The following is a 23,010-nucleotide window of genomic DNA, read 5'->3' on the forward strand; positions in this document are numbered from 1 at the left end:
GAAAGAAAGCAAAGCATGGATGTGGTCTCAGACGTGGGGCACTTAAGCCTGGTCCTACCAAGAGCTCTAGAACATGAATTACACCACACAACTGGTACCACCTTGAAGCATGAGGGTTGGCCTTTTGTATTTCCGTGTCTGTCAGTCACTGGCTTCATTCCTCCCCCTGGTGAGGGGAGCATAACCTCTTAAGCTATGGGGCTGAGGGCAATTTTTTGGAAAAGGTGGCAGGTGTGAGCTGTTAATAGCCAATACACCAGCATAGCAAAGGGGCTATGGGGAGGCACCTGCCATATTCACTATCAGAAGTGATATTTGAGCTTGGCTCTGGAAGTAAGAAGCATGCATTTATGCAAATATCCAGAGGAAGAGTACTTCAAGCTGAAGGTAGGGCTTATGGGAACAAGCTTGGACAATGATTCTGGGCTAAGAAGGAATGTGGAGCATGGGGTGAAATGTAGCTGGAGGAGTAGATGGTGTAAGTCAAGTAGTGAATGACATGATTTTGACTACAAGATTCCATTCTAGTCTGTTCCAGTCAATAACGAAACATAAGTTTTTATTTTTCCACAGTTAAAGAAAACTGTCTTTTCTTACTGGTTATAAATGAGTATGCCTTTAACCCTAGATGTGGCTGGAAGCTATCTTGTAACCATAAAAGCAGAGCTATGGAGGAAGCTCTTGGAGAAGGGCAGAGCTGAAAGAACTTAATGGAGCCAGAGCCTGGACTAAGCTCTGCCTGAACCCATCCTGTGCTACCTCTGAACTTTTCACATTTGTATAAGCCATAAATCCCTTATTGATTTATTTACTTGTTTATTTATTTACTTAGAGAGTGGGGGAGGAGGGGCAGAAGGACAGGGAGAGAAAGAATCCCAAACTCCCCGTGAGTGCAGAACTGGACGCAGGGCTCAATCTCACAACCCCAAGATCATGACCTGAGCCAAAATCAAGATTTGGATGCTTAACCAACTGAGCCATCCAGGCGCCCCCACAAATCCCTTTTATTTTTTAAGCCAGATGTTAGAACGCTATCTAAGGCCTTCTAGTTGATGCAGAATTTGGAAGAGAGAAGTATTTCAGGAAGGAAGGGGTGATGACAGTGTCAAATGCTATTATTTATTATTTAAAAGAGGACAGAAATTAATGCTTAGATTTTACAACATGGAAATCATTGGTGATGTTGACAAATGTTGTTCTCTTGTGACAGAACAGTCCAAAGGAAGAATGTGTAACCCCATAAGATATTTGGAGCATGTTGCTCTAAATCCGTACTTGGAAATTAAATCTTCTCTAAAGGAAGCATCACATTAAGAGTTGTAGCTATGCCCATCATTAACAAACATTCATAATAGCACAGCAAGCAGTTTAGCACCTTAATTCCACAGCTTCTGAGACACCTTTATTTTTTATCATAATTTTACAAAGCACTTGCATAAGTAAATGACCCATTTGTATGGTTTTCCAAGAACTGAGAAGTATTCTACCACAAAGGTATAAATTCCCACCTCTTGCGTAATCAAAAAGTAACATGACAATTTCATCATCAAGGTTTATACTATCTAAAGGTAATATCAGCGAGATTTTAAGTGTAAGCTATCACCTGTTCCCCTTTATCTGGTAATCTATGTAAGAAGAAAGCCCTTCCAGAGCCCATGAGCCAGGAATGTATCTAAGCATTGAGATGATGGAAAGGGAGAATCCATTCTGCCTTTCCACAACTTTCTCTGGGGAATCATTGCTTTTCACCTGGACAACTGGTAGCTGATCTTCTTGCCAAGTCCACAGTCAACCTTGGCTCAGAATGAGCTGGATCACCCTATTAAACGTTTTTTATAACCTGAGACAGAAAGCCTAATCAGTTCCCAAAAATATACAAAGTGGCTCTGTTGACACTTTAGGAATATGTCTGTGTTTTAACTGGTGAAACTTAGCTGGCTGTACCTACAAGGGTACCATGGCAGAAGATCAATAATCTTGGATTTAACTACTGAATGAACTTTGAGAACCAACTGAATTAACTTTGAGAACTACTGAATCAACTTTTATCTTCTCTATGACAGACTTGATCCAATATTCCTCCTCTTTTGCTTAACTCTTTCAGTTTACTGAGTTGCTAAGTAAGAATGCTTTTATTTTTAAAAATTTATTCATTTTTGATATGCTGTTTCCTATATGCTGCTTTGTTTTCTTTTTCTGGGATGGTATCTCTTTGAATTGATGAAAACTGAATTGCTCCCTGCTTGTTTCCATAGTTATTATTAGTTGGGACTCTTTGTTGAAAGAGACAGAAGCCTAACCCAAATTGTTCTGTATTTCTCTGCTTTGCTTTCTTCTAAGATTCAGCCTCTCTCACATAGACTCTCTTTTGCTTGAAATAACTAGAGAGGAAAACATGATGTTTTAATTAACCAGATATAGGTTTTATCCCTGACTCCTAGGTGGAGTCAGTTTCATTTAAAGCTGATGATTTGAGAATGGTGGAGGAGATGATCTCCCAAATTAAATAGGAAGCAATTAATTGAACCAAAAAAAGGTGAGTGGTTGGCAGATTCCAAATATCCTTTCTACTTCCCATTCTTCCACCTGCATAACGGCTTTCGGAGCTAAACTGTTTCTGAGGCCTCGGATTTAGAGTAGAAAATTTCTCACTGACACTATGGTGAGATGTTGAAGACTAGAGACCAGGACCAAGAAGTGGATAGAAAGAGGAAATGGAAAATTAAAGAGATAGTTCCACAAACAGAAATGAAAGCTATAGTTAGCAATTCGAGAACCAGGGATATGAGTATCAGAGTAGGCAGGAACTATCTATGCATCATTTAAAGTCACATTTTCTGAGGATATTTACTCACATGGGAATATACTATGTTGTAGAGAGAGAGCAGGTGCTCATCAAAAGTGACCTTTCCTTCCAGCTAAATTGCACTTCCCAGTCTCTTGCATTTAGATGCTCTTAAACATCTGATTTTTAGTCAATAGAAGGTAGGCAGAAGCTGAGACCTGAAATCTGTGAGAGCCTTCATGCCTCCATGCTAACTCTTATCTCCCTGCCAGATCCAGCAAATGCACTATAGGACTTTGAAGCTCCTAATGATGGCATAGCCACTAAATAGAAAAGCTGGGTCTCTGAATGATTAAATGGAGTAAATGTCCCAAGTGAACCAATTCAGCTATTAGTTAAGTAAGAGATACATACACCTTTGTTATGTTAAGCACCGCAACTGGAGTTGTTATAGCAATTGGCATACCCTGATGAATACACATAATATAGAGTTCAGTTAGTTTTTAAATGTGAAAATTTAAATGTGAAATTTAAATTCAGTAGTTTTTATTTTTTTATTTTTTAAAGATTTTTGTGTATTTATTTGTCAGAGAGAGAGAGAGCACAAGCATGGGGAATGGGAGGCAGAGGGAGAAGCAGACTCCCTGTTGAGCAAGGAGCCCGATGCAGGACCCAATCCCAGGACCCTGGGATCATGACCTGAGCCAATGGCAGATACTTAACCAACTGAGACACCCAGGTGTCCCTCAGTTAGTTTTTAAATGTGGAATTTATTTTGAAAAATAATAGAAACAAAATAGGAAAATATAAACCAAAATACTAAATGTTTAGTGGAACAGTAAACTCTGGGTACTGGGCTTACTGACAATTTTAAATAATCTTTCTGAGATTCAAGACAACTTTTAAAAATAAAAACGAACTAATGTTACTACTGTAGACAAAAGTTTTAAGAAAGGCTAAATGGGAAGGGTGTTGGGAAATGTTAAAACTTTCTGCTCTTTTTTATTGGCTTGATTTTGTGTGCTATCCAGAATATGGAGCATGAATAGGTTGATTGACTTTAAAAGGCTAGGAATGGTCCAGATGAATACTTCCAAAGAATCTCCAACTGCACACTCAGGAAACTTTGATACCTGTCAGACGCTCTTCCAGTAGGTCTATGAAAATAAAGAAACATGATTTCCTGCATATGACGCCCACTATAGTGGGTGCATTGGAATGAAGAAAATCTTGTTAGCCACACATTTGGTTGATGGCAACTCCAAAACCCACATTTTAAGCAATTAAAAACCAGCAGCCTGATCAACAGTAGAAATCCTGGTGTGTGAAGTGACCAAAGCAATGAAAAATGATGTGGGACATGAGTAGAGTACAGTAGTTAGAATGCAGGCTTGCTTGTTGTAAGAAAAAGACTCTAAAACAGTGGCTTGAATGGTTTAAGCAAGTTCAAAGTTTATTTCTCTCTGATCTCTGAGAAAGGAGTCCAAGGCTAGTAGGATGACATGACAGTACTGAGGAGCGAGGTCTGTTCATTTTGTTGCTCTTCAGTCTCAAGAGTGGTGCCTAATATGCATGTTCATGGATGGACCTCCTCTACTTTTATATGCCAGTGGACAGGAAGAGGCATGATCTGGAAGTTAAACACATGTCTCCGATCTATTTCCATTGGCCCAAACCTAATCACATGGCCATGCATATCTGCAAGGGAGGCTAGAAAATGTAGTCTTTATCTGGGTGACCACATATGCAGCTAAAATTTCTCTTATTAAAAAAAAGGGGGAAGAATGGGTATTAGTAGTTTAATAGCATTAGACAAAATACAAAAAAGATACTGGGCAATTAGAGAAGAGAAAGAACCAGAAAGAATCAGATAGGACCAGAACTAACAGTACTAGAAAAGGAAGAAATCTTAAAATTAATCCAGACTGTGTATTATTTAGTTTATTGGATATAGTTATGTTAAAATTGCCTTTCTTGATTAAAAAAAATTCTTGAGGTGGATTTGATGATTTTGAAAGTGTTGAGTGAGTGAAGGAACTCTTCAGAATATTGCTCTACCTTGATCAACGGAGTTGGTTGGACCAAGTTGACTCTTGTTATGAATATTAGACATGTCATCTCTAGGCAAAAAGAACTTTGGACAGATGCAGGAGCTGATTTGCCTGTGGTCAAAGTGTCTGAAAGAAAAGTCCTTAGCTATCAGATTCAGAGAAACAAAGACATGGTACAAAATGTAGCCAGGAAAGGGAAAGACCCCAAGGCTAAGACTGCTGCTTGCCAGCCTTCTTACTTAAAGCCTCACATCCTGATAATGCAGTCCCTCCCAGGTAAGACCTTGTCTGGTAAGGGGCAGATAGGACTTAACGTAGGGGATTCAGACTCTTTTCAGGCAGAATCTTTTCTTAGACTCTAAGAAAGCCTTCTTTGGAGGGACTGCGCTTTGGACCTGCCCTTTTTATAGGGCATTTATAGGAAATAGATTACTTTCCTCCTTACATTCATCAACCCTGACTATCCCCCACTGATCCAAATGTCTTCCCGCAGGGTCTGCTATTTCCCTTTGCTACAAATCCCCACTCCTCTCCCTTACCATTTCTCCCCTTTTCCACTTATAATTTATCTTAGTGTGACCTTTTGATAAGCTTAAAACCCACAGCAATATGTGCTCTTCAAATGCTAGAGAGGAGCATATATTTAAAAGAAAGGTTTGATTAAGACAGACAGTTTAAAGTTCAGCCATTATTCAAACCTCCTTGATGTGGATAGTATCACCTATGAAATCATGATCAAGAGAAATTTCACAATTAGTCTTTTAGCTCTTTGTTGCAAAAACAACTGGAATAAAGACAAGAAATCCAGGCCCCGCTGGAAAAGAGAATATTTCCTGGCTAAGAGTTTCCACATATTTTTCATTAGGATGAGCTGGTAATTGATACTAGAATATATGTATTAAACATACATGCACCGGACACCTTCTAAAAGCCGCAACACAATGCAGAACTTCCGTGTACCATCTCTCATGTTAAGTAGACCCGTGCTCCTTTCCTAACTCAGCCACTTCAAAGCTGTGTATCTTAAACAGAAGCCCTCTTAGGTGTCTCAGAAACCTCATTCATCAGACAGGGATAATCTGGGTACTCACATGATAGTGGTTGTGCAAATGGAATGTGAGAGAACTCACTAAGGATTTAGATCAGGGCTTGGTATATAGTAAGTACTCAATAAACAAAGTAATAGCCTGCATAGAATTCTGTGGTCGATGTTTTATAAAAATATTTTTATCACTGCAACACACTACATTACAAATTACTTATTTGTTTTCTATCTCCCTTTACTGACCACAGCTCCACGTGAACAAGCTATTTTCTGTTTAGTTTTTGGATATATCCCTAGTGCTTAGAACAATACCTAAAACATAGTTGGTGCTCAATTAGCATTTAATGGATGATGAATATGTCTCTCTTTACTCATGTGACCAACTGTTGTTTATTTATGACCTCATTCAATCAACAGTTACCTATGAGCTTAATTTGTACAGCATACCATGCTGTGTTTTGAATTATCATGCCCTTAGTTGACCATATCTCTTTCTATTTTCCCATCTTCTGTGATCAATATTCATATAATGCTCATCCAATTTGATTTCACAACGCAGTTTTTGGTGTTGACTTAGTGTATTAAAGATGCCATAATAGTCTGCTTGTCAGCACTTCTTTTATTAAAATTTATCTCAACTTCAGGACCTTTAGAAAGAGGGCACTTGAGTAGCCATATTTGAACCATTTGACTTTACCTCACTGGACAAAATTAAATGGACCAGAGTAGATACCTTGCCTAGGGGAAATCCAAACAGAGAACTCATTCTCTCCATCTTTGTCTTTTTATTTCCTTGTCTCCCTTTCTTTCTCTCACTCCTGAATTTAAAGAGGTTTTGTCATTTAAATGGTGATAGGCACTAACATTAACATGTCACTGAGACTTATGGCTACAGTTTTTGCCATTGTTAACAGAGCCCCCAAAGATACACACACACACACACACACACACACACACACACACACACACACACACACAACAAGAGCCTGACAGAAGGAGCAGTTCCTTAAAGAAGATAAAGTAGCAGATGTGCAGAAAGAATCCGAGACCACAGAGTAAGGGGGCCCAATAGGAGATGGAGAGTGTGTTAAATGATCTGACCACATTTTTAGAGTTTGGTTGTTGGCAGCTTTCAAGCACCCTCATTCCTCTTCTGCTCCATGTCTCAGCAAGCTGCTAAGAAAGCCCTGCCACTCCCTCCCTTGGCACTGGTGGCAAGTCCAAACCATGCAAGACCCTGTTTGAGAATCCTCACTCCGGCCCCTCCCCCTAACTACAATAAATCCCAAAGCCAATTGCTCATCATGTCACTGGGACAGAAATGGTGCAGCCCTCCTGGGGAAACATGGTAGAGTCATTCCTTTTGGTTGTCAGAGTTGCTGTTAATTTTTTCTGCAATTGCCAGCAAAGTGCAGGAAGATGTATGAGAATGAATTATTGATTTTCACTTGCATTCTGGTTGGAGCAGGTTTGCAGCTTATTTCCAAGTAACTCTTTTCATCTTCATGGCAATAAATACAAACATCAATTTAATTTATCTCTTTTAGTTAGCACCTTTTGTGATAAATTGTATTTGTAAAACAACTCACCTTTTCCTTATTATAATCAGCAAATGAAGAGCTACAGCTGAACAGATTGTTCCATCACACCAAAATTCAGAAATAGCAACTTGCAGTTAAAAAAAAAAAAATTCGTGGAAGGTGAACTTAGTTCATTGAGGGTTTTAAATACAATAAAACTTACAGGCTTGAGAACCAAAAAGCTTCCTATGGAAAATAGTTTTGTCAGTGACTGAGGAATTGAGTCCTTTACTCAAACTCGATCCCCCACATTATGAGAGCTTTGGTTAATTGTGTTAACCCTGTGCTTCTGTGCTTCTGTGCTTCTGTGACTTCTGTTCCCATATTCCCCATCCTGCACCGAGAAAGTCGAAGTCTCGCATGTTCCCCAGCCAAGCTGCACCACTCTGAAAGCACTCACACTATGTATCTTTTTGTTTGCTGTGTCCTGTGTAGTGCTGAAAAGCTCTTGTCCCCTTCCTTCCATTTGCTTAGGAGACAATGCTTTCAAAGAACAACTTGGATGGCTATTGGACACAAAGTAGGCCCCTCACTGCTTAGCAGCTGTTTGAAACCTTCTGGTCCCAACCTGGGTGAGGATTTGATCTTTCAGCATTTTGTTTAATGAGGATGGTGACAGGCTCACAGCTACAGAACAGTTCACCTGGCCAAAATAGGCACAATTTCTCAGAAGTCCTAATAATTCAAAACCGTTTCAGTACTGTCTCTACAAAAAGGCATGCTGTCTTCTCTATCAAGCTGAGAAATGAGGCTCACCAAGTGAAATAAAAAAAAATCTCATATCTGATAGCTCATTTTGCTTCAATTCCAACTGGTCTTCCTTCACTTGAGATCATTTCTGGGGAGAAAAGTTTAATTAGGTGCAGGTGGTGCTCATTAAAAATTTATCTTCGTAAATATTATTCTTTCAACTTTCTTCATTATGATTGATTCAACTTTGAAGAATCTTTGATAATATTATAATTATTTTAGATTTAATTATTAGATTAAACATTAGTTTAATGATTAGATTTAATTATTTTATTTAAAACTTACAGTCTTCTTCTCTGTGTATGTATGTGTGCATGCTTGCTACGTTTATGCAAATATTCCCTTGGATGTCAAGAAAAAATATGAAAACCAGATAATTTTTGACATTCTGAAGTAAAACTTAATGAAAAACCATAGCTTCTATTTCTGGAGATTACCAAGACAGCATTTAAAGCCAGAAATGTTATGAACATTGTTAGCCCGAGACACATTTTTCCATGCTGTAGAACTGCCATGTGATAGCTCAGAGTGTTTAAATTGCCTTTATTTGCTATTTTCACTCTCACCTCCCAATTAGAGCAGAGCTGCAAAGCTGCAAGGAAATGGGGGGGGGTGCAGAAGAGGGAGCTGGTAAGCAAAAGGATGATTTGTATGATTTTATAAGATAGGAGAATCTAGCCCAGGAAGAGAAGATTCTGAATGTTGGGCTGATCTTCCATGTAAGAAAATTGATGGCTTTTTCAGTTGTGTGATTTTGGAGATATGGGGAACTCCCCTTCTTCCTCCTGTAAATATATCCTTTACCCATTTAATTCCAAGTACACGTATAGGGCTATGCCTGGCATGAAATACAAAGGTGGAAAAGAGACACCTCTTCCATTTAGACAGTTTACAGAAAGAAAGAGAGACATTCAGGATACAAGATGATAAATATTACAATAAGGGGAAGCATAGAAACTATGGAGCACAGAATGAAAATCTTTGCCTGGTCCTTAGAGTCAATAGAAACTTCCTAAAGGAATGGTAGGCTGGTACCTGAAGGACAAGAGAAGTTAGGTGAAAGGAGAGAGGAGAACAGAAAGAAAAGGCAAGAACATAATAGAAGGAAGGGAGAAACAGGAATAAAAACTTGGAGGCAGAAGGACATTGCATCCCTGTTGAACTTTTCATCAGTGGTTTGACCTTGAGCAACCCCTTGCTGAAACTCGATTTCCTTATCTGCAAAATGTGGATAATATTTACCTCTCTGCATTCCTGAAAAGTAAACAAGATCATGTATTTTTAAGTGCTGCCATTGTTAGCAAGAGATAGAAATTCAACTTCGACTAATTTAAGTATAAATGGCAATGCATTAGAAGGTCATTGGGATATGCTGTAGAACGTGAAGACCATACTGAACGCAGGGTCCTGGCCGCATCTCTGGACCAACTGCAATTAGAGATTCAATAGGGCTGTTGAGACACTATTGCTTTTCATATCTATTTCCTTTGCATGTGAATGTTATCCTTCCCTTGCACCAAACACCAGTTTTTTATTCTTAGTAGATGATCATGGCTGCCCAAGAAGTCAACTTCTGAGTTTTATATCTTTGGCAGAAGTTACTCAAAGAGAGTCTGCTTCTCTCCGTTCTAATCCCAAAATTACCAGGAAAGGACTTGTGAGATGCCCACCCCAAGGCCATCAGCTGTGGTCAGGGAGTGAGTTCCTAATGGATACACCTGATGGCCCCTGAAGTGACTTTGGGAGTTGGAGAGGCAGTTCAGTTCCTGCCTCTTTAAGTATTTTAAATTTTTCTAAATTTTAAAGATACTAATTGGGGTGCCTAGGTGGCTCAGTCGGTTAAGTGTCTGACTTTTGATTTCGGCTCAGGTCATGATCTCAGGGCTATGAGATCGAGCCCTGCATCAGGCTCCATGCTGGGCATGGAGCCTGCTTGAGAGTCTCTCTCTCCCCCTCTCCTTCTCCCCCACTCTCTCTCTCTCTTAAAAAAAAAAATACACACACACACACACACACACACACACACTAATTAAGTTACATACTTTCGGTGCACATCTATTATGTGTTGTGCACGATGCAACAAATTTTAGATGAAATATCTAATTAAATGTTAACCTAATGAAGTAGTTACTATTATTATCTCCATATCATAGATGAAGAAACTAAGCTATAGTGAAGGGGTCACTTGTTTAGCTGTATACAATGAGTAAGGGGAAAAGGCAGGGTACCAAGTCAAGCTTGCCTGGCTCAGAGTTTGAGCTACTGACTGTTATGGACATTTAATTTAATAAATGTCTCTTTTCAGCTACAGACCAGACATCTACTTCCCTTCAGTGAGCAGAAGAATTCTGAACCCTGGCATGGTGGGGAACAGCTCGTTCCTCTCTTTCCCCAGTGTGGGGGGCCAGCCAGAGATTACAAGCCATGAACAAAAAAGCCAGCACAGAACTCAAAGACAGGAATTCTTTAGATGTTATAGATCACACGACTTTGAAGTGATTCTGTTACCTATGTCTATATCATTTTTCTCTTTCCAACAGAGTATAAAATATCACACCTTTCATGCTAAAAGTGACTTTCACATATGGATGCTGATTTTTCATAAACTTTGGTGGTGTTAGTCCTTGCCTAAAGCTATAGATCTCACTAGAAATTAAAGAAAAGTGATTCTATGATTCTAAAAATGGATGTGGGGAGATTCTGATTGGAATTTTTAAAAGACAAATGCATCGGGTGCCTAAAAGTTAATTAAAGATTAAGGAATGGACTAATTCTTAGTTGATTCAGGGTTTCCATTCCAATTGAATGTATTGCTCAATGACATTATTGACATTTAGGGTGGATGGGAATATTCATCTCCAGTTTCTTCACTCAAATCTGCATGGTATTTGTTGGTGTTTATTGGAGTAGAGGATGGAAGCACTCACAGCTTTGTTGAGAAGGAAAGGAGAGAAAATATTGCAACTGGGTTCGCTCATTAGTTGTTATTTATTTATTTTACCAGTAAATATTGAGATAGAGAGAAATGTGATCGAGGAGGGAATACAAAGGTGACTTAACTTTTATCTACGATATTTAGTTTTAAAAAATCTGAAGCAAATATGGCAAAATATTTAGATTTGTTTAAAGCTTATTATAGGTCCAGGGGTGCCTGGATGCCGCAGTTAGTTAAGCATCTGGCTCTTGATATCAGCTCCGGTCACGATCTTAGAATTGTGAAATCCAGCCCCGAGTCAGGCTCCACGCTGGGCACGGAGCCTGCTTAAGATTCTCTCAACTTCTTCTTCTGCCCCCATCCCTCTCTTTCTCTTCCTATTCCTCATAAAGGGAAAAAAAAAAGCTTATTGTAGGTCCAATGATATTTGTTTTAAAGCCAACTATCTTGAATATAATATGTGACATTTGGTTGAGAATAAAGAATAAGAAAAAAGGAAATATGTTTTAAAATCCATAAGTACTAAAAGCACTCCATTTTGCTCCAGTTTTTTTAAAGAGATTTACTTATTATATATTTTAGAGCGAGAAAGTGTGTTCACGGGCACAGGGCACAGGGAGAGGGAGAGAGAGTCTCAGACAGATTCTGCGCTAATCGCGGAGCCTGATGTAGGCTCGATCCCACGACCCTGAGATCAGGACCTCAGCCGAAACCAAGAGCCAGTTGCCCAATCAACTGCACCACCCAGCTGTCCCCAGTTTTGTTTTTTTTTTAATGCACTATTCCCATTTTGTGGCCATAAATCCTAATATTCCAGCACCAGGTAGGTTTCAAGACTTTGATTACATGGTGCATTGTTTCTCTGTGTTCTGTGTTTGGTCAGCAGTGGTCGTGGTACATTTTGCATCTAGAAATTAAAAAAGCACATCAAACTGGAAGGCATAGATCTCTCAGAATTGTCTCTCTTCAACCAAACTGGAAACTTCCTGTTTGGAATATTACCTAATATACTTACAGAAAGTGCCTTAAGCCTCAAGCATGAGGTATAATTTATTCTAGAATTTTAAACTGTCTGATCCTGAAATTTAAGGCATGGGGCAAGTAAGTCTTTTAAATCTCAATTCCCTCATATGTCAGTTGGGAAAAATAAAAATATTAGTGCCTATGTCACAGGTCGTTATAAAGAGAGGTGACTTTACCGTGACATTAATAAAGGATAAGTTTTGAGGCTTCGTTTATAGAAATTTTCTCCAGATTTAGTATGTAATTTTGTGTCTATAATTTTGTATTGTTTTCTTAAAAAGAGCCCTCCAGATTGACTATTTTCAGGCCTGATAATACCTGGATCTGCCTCTGGTTACAGAGATGACATGAGATATTAAGTAAATATAACGCTTTAAGGAAGTGCCTAATATAGAGAAGAAAGAGAGAGGAGGGGCGGGAGGAGAGATGGGAATTTTAAGGAATTGGCTCACATGATTGTGGAGGCTGGCAGACCAGAATCTAAGGCAGAACAGTAGGCTGGAAACAGAAAAGAGTCGATGTTGCAATCTTCAGGCTCAAGTCTGTAGGTCAGGCTGGCAGGCTGGAAATACAAGGAGGACTTCTATGTTAGAGTTTTGAGGCAGAATCCCTTCTTTCCCAGTTAACCTCAGTTTTTGCTCTTCAGGCCTTCAACTGATAGGATGAGGCCCACTCACATTATCATGAGTGATCTTTTGAATATTAAATGATAGCTACAGAACACCTTCACAGTAACATCCAGACTAGTGTCTGACAAAACAAGTGGCACTATGGCCTAGCCAAGTTGACACATAAAATTAACTACCACACAGAGTAAGTCCTCAACAAAACAAAGGACTCTGCAAGGTCCTAATTAATTTTTCTTCTTCTTCTCCTCCTTATCCTTCTTCTTTGCCTTATTATAGCCTATATTTCTTTTTTTTTAAGATTTTATTTATTTATTCGACAGAGATAAGATAAGATAAGCCAGCGAGAGAGGGAACACAAGCAGGGGGAGTGGGAGAGGAAGAAGCAGGCTCCTAGCGGAGGAGCCTGATGTGGGGCTCGATCCCATAACGCCGGGATCACGCCCTGAGCCGAAGGCAGACGCCTAACCGCTGTGCCACCCAGGCGCCCCTATAGCCTATATTTCTAGAACAGTACCTGAAATTTTAAAGGTTCTCAAAAAAATCTTTTGGGAAAATGGATGTGTCAAGAAATGCAAGAATGAATGAATAAATAAATAAAAATGTAGTTGCCAGTAAATAGCTGATATATGGACTGTTCAAAATGGCTAGCATAGTTAAGGTCAATGAGTTTGGCTGGATGGCACACCAGATAATGACAAAAGAAGTCTGGTGTACATTCTGTGTTTTTGCCCTCGTCCATGATGTGAGGTCTTAATACATGGTTATGAAGTAAAGTTTGAAATCTGAGGAACAAGTGATAAATACTACAATCTCTGTATTACTTGGTCAAGACAGATATAGCCTTTACATATCCAACATTTATACCTTCTAAATTACTATTCCTTGATATTGCTAAAATGTAGCTGGAATTTAACTTAAGACCATTACAAATATTTTTCTTTTAATTTAAGACCATTACAAATATTTTTCTTCTAATCTGACCTGTCTAAAATGCAAGGCATCATTCAGTCACTTGTCCTTATCTTTTTCTTCCTAATTTTTTTTTCCATATTCACAAAAGTCAGTCTAATTTTCACCTTTCTCTCACTCTTGCCTACCTTTCAATTCAAAGGGTGTTCATTCTTCATGAGAGAGTCACAGAATGGGAAGTGGCAGGCAGAAGAACTACGTCCTAAAATTCAATAAACACTTCTCTCTTACACATGGGGAATGTGTAGGCTTGTCTTTAGAGGGTGAGGCAAAAAGGATGAAAACAAACCCACTTTCCTTTCCTTCCATGATTCCATTGCAGTGCCCATGCTAACACGAGGAATCAAATCATTCTGTTTTCTTACATTCTTAATAAATCAAGCTCCTCTGGAGGTCAAAGATGAAAGTGGTATCTATTTGCATCTCAGTTTCAATCTCTACTTGGTAGCTTGCTTCAAAATGGTTCTTCCTGGGAACATGTGTATCCTGATCAAAATGCCAATCACATTTGTTCCTTCAGCATTATCAGACAAGACTTCTTGCCCCCATATTTTGAGCTCTTTGTGTATCTGACTTGTAATTTACATGTATCAGACACCAACTCACTGGAAGGCCCCTGGAGTGTGAAGTCTCACTAGTGACTGAAACAAGGCAAACTCTCCACATACATCTGGGCCAGCTCTCCCCTCTCAGTGCCTTTTACACCATCTGAATGGACACAGTCAAGGAAAATCAGCTAAGACCTGAAGACCAAAGCTGCCATTGGAGATAGATTCTCCACTCTTCTGTAAGTTGAACTTATGGACCTTGAGAGGTAAATGTATTTTGAGGAATTTGTCCATTCCTTTACTTCTTCATTTTTTTCTGAGAACTCTGCTGTCCCCCCACCCCCACACACATGCACACACACAGATGTAGATTCCAAATTTGTGGATAATATCTCACCATAACTCCTGGCCATACATGTTTGAGTAGAAGTAAGTATTTGACCCAGTCTGGGTAAATTAGATTTTCTTTACAGGAATTTGGAAATCTAATTCTCAGACACTAGTTTACTGGTCATTTGAACTATGAACTAATACAAAGCCACGGTTGGGATAGCCATTGCTTGAAACATTAGAAAGACCTGAACTGCAGAGAGAGAATGATCCAGACAAAAATGTCATGCCACCTCAAAAGAAATAGGCACTGTATGTGATAATTTTCTGGTTCCTGGTTCCAAGCCTCAGGGAGGTCATGGCTGTACTTTCTGTGCATCTATAAGATGACACCTTTGCCCTTATGATTATTCCTTTGTATATAAGTTAGTATAAGTGGATTTCTGTTTCTTGTCACCAAAAATATCTTGATCAAAATATCCTATGGAATCCATAGTGACCAAAGTTAGTGCATATTGTGGAATCACTGATCTGATACAAAAAATAGTCATTACATGCATATATTTCTAGAAACTGCTAGGTGCCAAGGGAACAAGATGGAAAAAAAATACTCATTTTCAACTGTGAGGAAAGAGATTAGCCAAAGGCACATGCTCGGCAACTGAAGATTTTACAGTCTAGTGGAATAGATAGCAACAAAAAATCTCAAGTAATACAAACACTATGAGAAAAAAGCAGGGTATTGTGATGGAGAGTGAGCAGGGGTGTGGATAGCTATGTGTGAGGAGGGGGTGGAGGAGAAGCAACATTAAAAAGGATGGCCATAGCAGGGAGGATATTAGGAGAGGGAAGGGAAAAATAAAGGGGGGGGCAAGGGGAGTACAGAAGGGGAGACGAACCTTGAGAGACTATGGACTTTGGGAAACAAACTGAGGGTTTTAGAGGGGAAGGTGGGGGGGGGGATGAGCTAGCCTGGTGATGGGTATTAAGGAGGGCACGTATTGCGTGGAGCACTGGGTGTTATACGCAAACAATGAATCATGGAACATTGCATCAAAAACTAAGGATGTACTGTATGGTGACTAACACAACATAATAAAAAGAAAAAGAAAAGAAAAAAGATGGCCAGGTGACGTCTGAGGTGAGACCTGATTTACGATAAAGTCTCATCACAGGAACAACATCGCAGGCAGAGAAAGTAGCAAGTGCCAGAGCCACTGAGGCAGGAATAGGCCTAGTGCGTTCAAGCAGCAGAACTCGGGCCAGAGTGGCTGAGGCATAAGAAACAGAGAAGAGCGATGTGAGGTGAGGTTGGGGAAGGGGTAGGCAGCGACCATATCAGAGCTTCGCAGACAACAATAAAGAATTTGGATTTAATTCTATGGGTAGTGGAAAACCATTAGAGACTTTTAAGCAGAGGAGCAATATGATCGTTTGTGTTCTTAAAAGATTTCGGTAGAGAGTAGACTGAAGCATCCAAGGGAAGGAGCCAGGATAGGATTCGAAAGGAATTGCAGGTGATGAGGGGTGATGGTAACCTGGCAAGTGTAGTGGAAGCAGAGATATAAAAAAGCATGTGGATTCGATATATATTTTTGGAATCTGACAAGACTTGCTAATGGATTCGTGAGGGGGTAGCAAGAAAGAGGAAACAAGAGTGACTCCCAGTCACTGACTTGAGCAACATTGTTAAGTGCCCTTAAAAATGGAGGAAAACTGGGAGAGAGATGAGATTTGTGTGTTGGAGGGTGATGGTGAAGAATCAAACAGAATCGAGTATTCTGTTTGGGCATGTTATGTTTGAGCTGCCTGGCAGACATCTAAATGAGATGCCAGGGAGGCAGCTGGGCATATGAGCAGGGAGCACAAGAAACAGATTAAGCCCAAAGAAATCGACTTGAAAGGCATCTAGAAGGAAGACGAGGACTGTGTTAGCAGGTGCTGGAGAGTTGTTATCAGCAAGAGAAGGAAACACCCTCATGCTTCTGATTCTCTCTCTCTCACTTGCTCTGTGTGTGTATATGTGATAGATATTATGAAGTAAGATCATCTTCTAGGACAGTAACAAATTGGATTAGTCAGAAAAGTAAGTGGGACTGATAAGTAACACTCAACGCCCAGATGGGATTCGTAGTCGTGAGTTACAAGTGACTGCATCTAGCCTGTTTGGATGACATTTTCGGTGATATAAATTGCTCCAATGTAGGACAGAATAGGCAGATTGTTAGCTTTGACCAGAGTTTGAAGTTTTTTCCAATCGAGTATTTTGGAGGGAGAATTAGGAAGAGAGTTGATAATGTGTAAAAATGGATGATCATAGTGGTAGAGCACAGAATCCAGTTGGTTAACAAGGGTGTGATTTATTTTTGTAATAATGTCCCCTAAGTTGTTGTGGTCTCCTCCACCCTGAAAATGGCCATTTGGCTTCCTTTGCTTAACCAAAGGCTTGAAAAGCATTTGAGCATGGGTCTTGACCTATTGGTGCTCTTCAGATACTGCCATCACCACAGTATGAATAAGCTTTGATTATCCTAGTGGGAGGATGAAAATTACATGACTTAACCACTCTTGTCACACCTGCCAACAACCCACCTGCTGCTAGACATATGAGTAAGGTCATCCAAGACCAGCAAAGCCCCAGTCGACTAACCAATTGACTGCAAACTCACAAACGAAATCAAGTAAGATCATCCGAGCTCAGACTAGACCAGAGGAACCCCCTAGCAGAGTTGTGAGCCCAATAAATCATTTGTTACATAGCAACAGATATTTGGTACAAGTTTGGATGGTGAGGAAAGGTAAATGGATTGGAGGTCTGAGAAAGAGGGAAGGATTGGCAAGGAGAGAGTATAAAAATAAATACCTTGGGAAGATGAAAAAATTTCCAGAGATGGATGGTGGTGGTCATTGTGCAACGTTGTGAAAGTACTCAATGACACTGAACTGTACACTTAAAAATGGTTAAAATGGTAAATTTTGTGTTATATATATTTTTTCCATGATTAAAAAATAAAATTAAAAAAATGAGTCAGAAGAGAGATTTTTATTTTTTTTTCTATTAAAGAAATTGAGCTTCAATGTAGAGAATAATTTGCTCAAAGTTACACAAACAGGAAATGGAGAAACTATGAATAGCAACAAGACTTGTCTTCTCTGACATTTGTAGCAGAGCGGAAGGAAAATCAGACCTAACCGAGCATTCATAAATTTTATTTTAGTTGGTATAAATTGTAAAGATCATCTAGTCCATCCTCCCATTTCATAAATGAAGTAACACATATATTTGTGTCATTGCATGCCGCTTCAACATTGATTTATTAAGGACTTCCTGGGCACGCTCTCTGTGCCTGGCACGTGATCATCAGCAAGCATCCAGCTCATAGAGCCTCATGGAGCTTTCCCTCGTGACGACGTATTCTAAACCAAAAAGTCATAAAAACAATTGCACAATTACAAGTTATGTTAAGCACTACGAAGGAAAAATACAGAGGAATTTGTGGGTATATATCAGCGAGACCTCATTTTTGGTGGTGCGGGAATCAGAGAAACCTTCCCCAAGGAGTGACTTAGGCTGAGACTCTAAGGATTAGTAGGGGTTATGGAAGAGAAATCTCTCTGTGCCTCAATTTCCTCATCTGTAATATGAAGGGAATTGGACTAAATTCTCTTCCAGATCTAAAATGAATTATTCACTAAATTTAGAGATAGGGGATTTAAGTTTGACTGGAAAACAGATGTGACCATGATTCAGGAAGTTGCTGGTTTTTACATTTATGTGGATTGTTTATTATATAGTTCAGTAAGAAAAGATACTTAAAACTGGTATTTGGGCACCCAATCTTTTTTCAATATGTTCAAATCAAATCCCTTACCTTGGGCTGAGCTCTCATGAGATTTTCATGGTATCTTTTAATCAAAACTTAAGCATAAACTATATAAGGGCTCCAGACTTCTTTTTCAATATACACAGAGGGACTACGGGAGTTATTTCCTTTTCCATATAAAATCATCTCTCCAATGGAAAATATGTTTCAAATTAGGCGAGTCCATGAATGAGTGCAGTGTGAATGTTCTATGTCAAAATGTAAAAGATTATTAGAAATGAGAAATGTACATTTTATGTATTTATGCTAAACTCTGGATTCATTCTCTTTGGAAATATTAGCATCTCAATCCCCACCTGGGTAAAACCACCTTATTTTAATTTGCAGTTCATTTCAAGGAAAAATGTAGGGGGAACCGTTGCTTTAGAAGCTACTCTTGAGATGTGAGCACCGTGGTTTTGAAACTCTGCTGGTATGGAGATTAGGAGCTCCTCGACCCAAGCTGGAGCAGTCTGCTTCCAAAGTGAGCAATGACTTTCTGGGACAAGTATTGGCTCAAATTTTAAAATTTCTCCCATAAATATTTCTTGGTATTTGATACTTTCTTTAGCGTGTCTTTAAAAAAAAGGAATGCTTGCGGAACAAGCATGTAGGAAAACTGAGAAATGGAAACTTATGCTTGCTTTAACTGCTTCTCTGCCCTCACTCCCAACCCTAGGACACCCATGCTTGTGACTTTATGGCAGACATATAATACAGTCATATTTTCTACTAAAAATTATGTCTAGTTCAAATGACATAATTTAATATGTAAGCATTCTATGCATTACACACATACACACACGACACACTAAAATCCCGTCAAGATTTCCTGGTATCCCCTCAAGTGAAATGGGAGAAAACCATCAGTTTCGTTGATAGGGGCCTTTTTAATTCTAGCGTATCCCCTTTTTTACGCAATAACTGTTCTTATAATCAGTTTTACGGATAGTGACATTAAGACACAAAATGGAACCGTCTTGCCTGTGCACACACACAATGTTCAACGTAAGCATCAGAATTCAGGAAATGCTGGGCACAGCTTTTCCCCACGCAGAGTTCCCTGTTAATTGCCTGGTGTTCAAATTTGGCCAAGTGTCAACTGGGTCCTTATCTCGTTGTGCATTTGCAATGGCAAAGAAGAATAACAAACTTAACATTTTGCTTGTAGAATTCCTCTACTCTCCCACTCTTCCTGGAGGAAGCCGGGGAGTAGCCCAGGTGAAGAAAAGTCCACTGGGAGCTGGAGTCGAGCCCCACCACAGGCAATAGGGAATGGTAAAAGTTAAGGAGCAGCTGCAGCCCAAACCCTCCTGATTACTGAAGTTCTAACTGCCAGGGACAGAGTCTGAAAGGATATATAATGTGAAAAGGCAAGAGAGGGTATCAAGTCCGGATATCAAACCCAGAACGGGACATGGATGTTAAAAATAGAACAGGTAAGTTGGGAATACATAGGCAGGAGGTCATTGGCTTAGCCTCCAAGCATGAGTTTTTTCCTGGGACAGCTTCAATATTGATGACACACTTGTCAAGGTCAGTGCGTCAGTGTGACAGTATCAGAAGATTAAGATGTCCAGAAAATTACTGAATATAGTTTCTACAGTTTCTTCCAAAATGACCTTTTTCCTCTAGGTTTAGAAATACTGTTGGACCAATATTTGGAATAAAAACAGTGATACCACTATGTAATAAGTTCCTTGGCATTTGACACCCTAACCAGATCTCTTTATAAAATGATGTTGAAGCATGCTTACTGATGACAACATATAAAAGCCTATGATGTCTCCATTATAATATTCAAAATTGTTTCATCAAGGAAAAATTAAATTATGTTTAGAGGGGTTTTCATATACCTCATGATATCATGGTTCTTTGATAATATTTATGCTATATTTAATCTTTCAAGCAAATTATGTATTTAACCAGAACATCTCATCATACACTAAACTTGGTTTATTAGACTTTGGGAAAAAATGTTTTAGTTTTCCAAACTCCTGAATATTTGATTGTTTTATTCATCAATAGGCACTTATTGGGTACTTAATATATTCCAGGAACTGGGTAGGGACTGAAGTTTAAAGACAAATAGATACAGTTTCTAGACTCAAGTCATTTGTCCTTTTGTGGCAGAAAGAAGTGAGCCACCAATGTAATCCAGATGGAAATGTCCTGTGTTAGAGGTAGACACAGGATACTTCAGAAGTCTGTAAGATAGGGAGTGTTGAGTACATGCACTGTTCAGGTCTAATTAAGGGAAGGTTGAACTGAGCCACTTTCCTTGAAATATTAGGCAAAAATGGAGGCATCTGAGGAATGGTATTTTGAGCAGAGAGAAAAGCATATATTAACTTCAGTAAACACGGCATGTAAATAATTCATGGTGTATGGGGGTGCAGGGAAGAAGAGAGGAGGCTAAGAGGTAAATCTGAAACATTAGATAAGTCTTATATTCCTAGAAAATGTGGGGCTTCTTGGGAGTGTGTGTGCATGTTTACACGCATGTGTGAAAACATAAAAAAATGCCCCTCACCATGTTGATTTAATGGAAAATTAATATTTTATTGAGAGGGCTGTATATAAATTTCTACTTGCCTTCAGTTGTGATTGAGAGCTTTCATCTCAGAATGCTGAAAAAGCACGCATTATACGTGGCATGAAGAGGAAGCGTGCCCTCTGGAATCAGATGGACCTGCGTTTCGATTTCATTTCCTTTACTTCTTGGCTCTGTAACCTTGAGGAAACCACTAAATTGTTCGAAGCTGAAATAAAAGGCTGTTATGACTTGTAAGTACAATAAAAAAGAAAGATTTTATCCTAAGCTTTGCAATGGATATTAATCGTTAATTATGCATTTTTCTCATGAGTGTCCTTTATCTCCAAATATTACATTTTTTTCATTTTGTAATTTTGTCAGTTTTTTTTTTTACGTATACAAAAGGAAAAGAACCATTATTACTTATTTATAACAGCCTCTTACGCTTTTATGCTTTTTTGCCAGATGCCTTCAGAGCAGGTGCTTTCTGGGCCGGCGTTTCTGACCTTCCTGAGACCTAGGAGGTGCTGCATTCTGGCCAGCAGCTTTCGGGGCAGGAACCTTCTGGGCTGGAGCGCTCCTGCCTGCAGCGGCCATCTTTTTTGCTGGAAACTTTGCAGCAGCTGCCATAGCGGCAATGTTCACTACCGTTAGCAGATAGTGCTTTTTTGGAGAAATGTTCAGGAGATCTGCTTTTTACAGCTTCCTGACATGGTGCTGGATTATTCTGTTCCTCATTTTCTTTACCTTCATGACTTTATAATGATGAATATCTGTCGTCTTGGCTTTTTTTCCCTCTGGCTTCAATCTATGTGGCCCATCTTGCGACTGCCCATTTTGTACTGATACCTGCCTTCCACCAGGCTTGTGGGGCATACTTCTGGCCAACACTGCGTGGGAACTTGAGGATGAAGTCGATAAACTGCATGGATTTGAAAGGCAGAGCCCGTCTTCTTAACTGAGAGCAAGGTCCATAGCCAAAGCACTGTTCTGAGCAGTAACATTTAAAATCCCAACCAACTTCCCCATGGGAGGCCCAAAGGAGAGGTAGGTCACCCAGCCAACCTCCATAAAGCACATGAGAACCATGTCGGCGGGCAGAAGGAAGAAGGCATTCTTTACTATGCGCATGTCTATTTTGTAATTTTGTCAGTTTTTACTTTATTCTTTATAAGTTTTTATTTAAATTCCAGTTAGTTAACATGCAGTGTAATATTAGTTTCAGGTGTGCAATACAGTGATTCGACACTTCCATACAACACGCAGTGCTCATCACAGCAAGTGCCCTCCTTTATCCCTATCACCTCTTTAACCCATCCCCCTACCTACCGCCCCTCTGGTAACCATCAGTTTGTTCTCTATAGTTAAGAGTCTGTTTGCCTCTCTCTCTCTTTTCCCCCTTTGCTTATTTGTTTTGTTTCTTGAATTCCACATATGGTATTTGTCTTTCTCTGACTGATTTATTTTGCTTAGCAAAATACTATCTAGTTCCATCCATGTCATAGCAAATGGCAAGATTTCATCCTTTTTTATGGCTGAGTAATATTCCATTATATATATATATATATAGATATAGATATAGATATAGATATAGATATAGATATAGATATAGATATAGATATACACCACCTCTTTTTTATCCGTTAATTAGTCGATGGACAGTTGGGCTGTTTCCATAATTTGGCTATTGCAGATAATGCTTCTATAAACACTGGGTGCATTAATTCCTTTGAATTAGTATTTTTGTATTCTTTTTTAAAAAATATTTTATTTATTTATATGAGAGAGAGAGGAAGAGACAGATAGCGAGAGAAAGCATGAGTGGGAAGGAGAGGGAGAAACAGGCTCCCCCTGAGCAGGGAGTCTGATGTGGGGCTCAATTCTAGGATCCTGGGATCATGACCTGAGCCAAAGGCAGATGCTTAACCAACTGAGCCACCAGATACCCCAGTATTTTTGTATTCTT

The 23,010-nt window shown here is 39.3% G+C and overlaps 1 pseudogene; it reads right to left on the reverse strand.

Moving 5' to 3' along the window:
* Positions 1-21,492: 21,492 nt before the first annotated feature.
* LOC123799505 (large ribosomal subunit protein eL14 pseudogene) lies at positions 21,493-22,133 on the reverse strand (annotated as a pseudogene).
* Between the last annotated feature and the right edge of the window lie 877 nt (positions 22,134-23,010).

This window comes from Ursus americanus, chromosome 24 (assembly GCF_024610735.1).
Source record: "Ursus americanus isolate L20-20 chromosome 24, mUrsAme1.1.p, whole genome shotgun sequence".
In the NCBI taxonomy this organism is placed as follows: Eukaryota; Metazoa; Chordata; class Mammalia; order Carnivora; family Ursidae; genus Ursus; species Ursus americanus.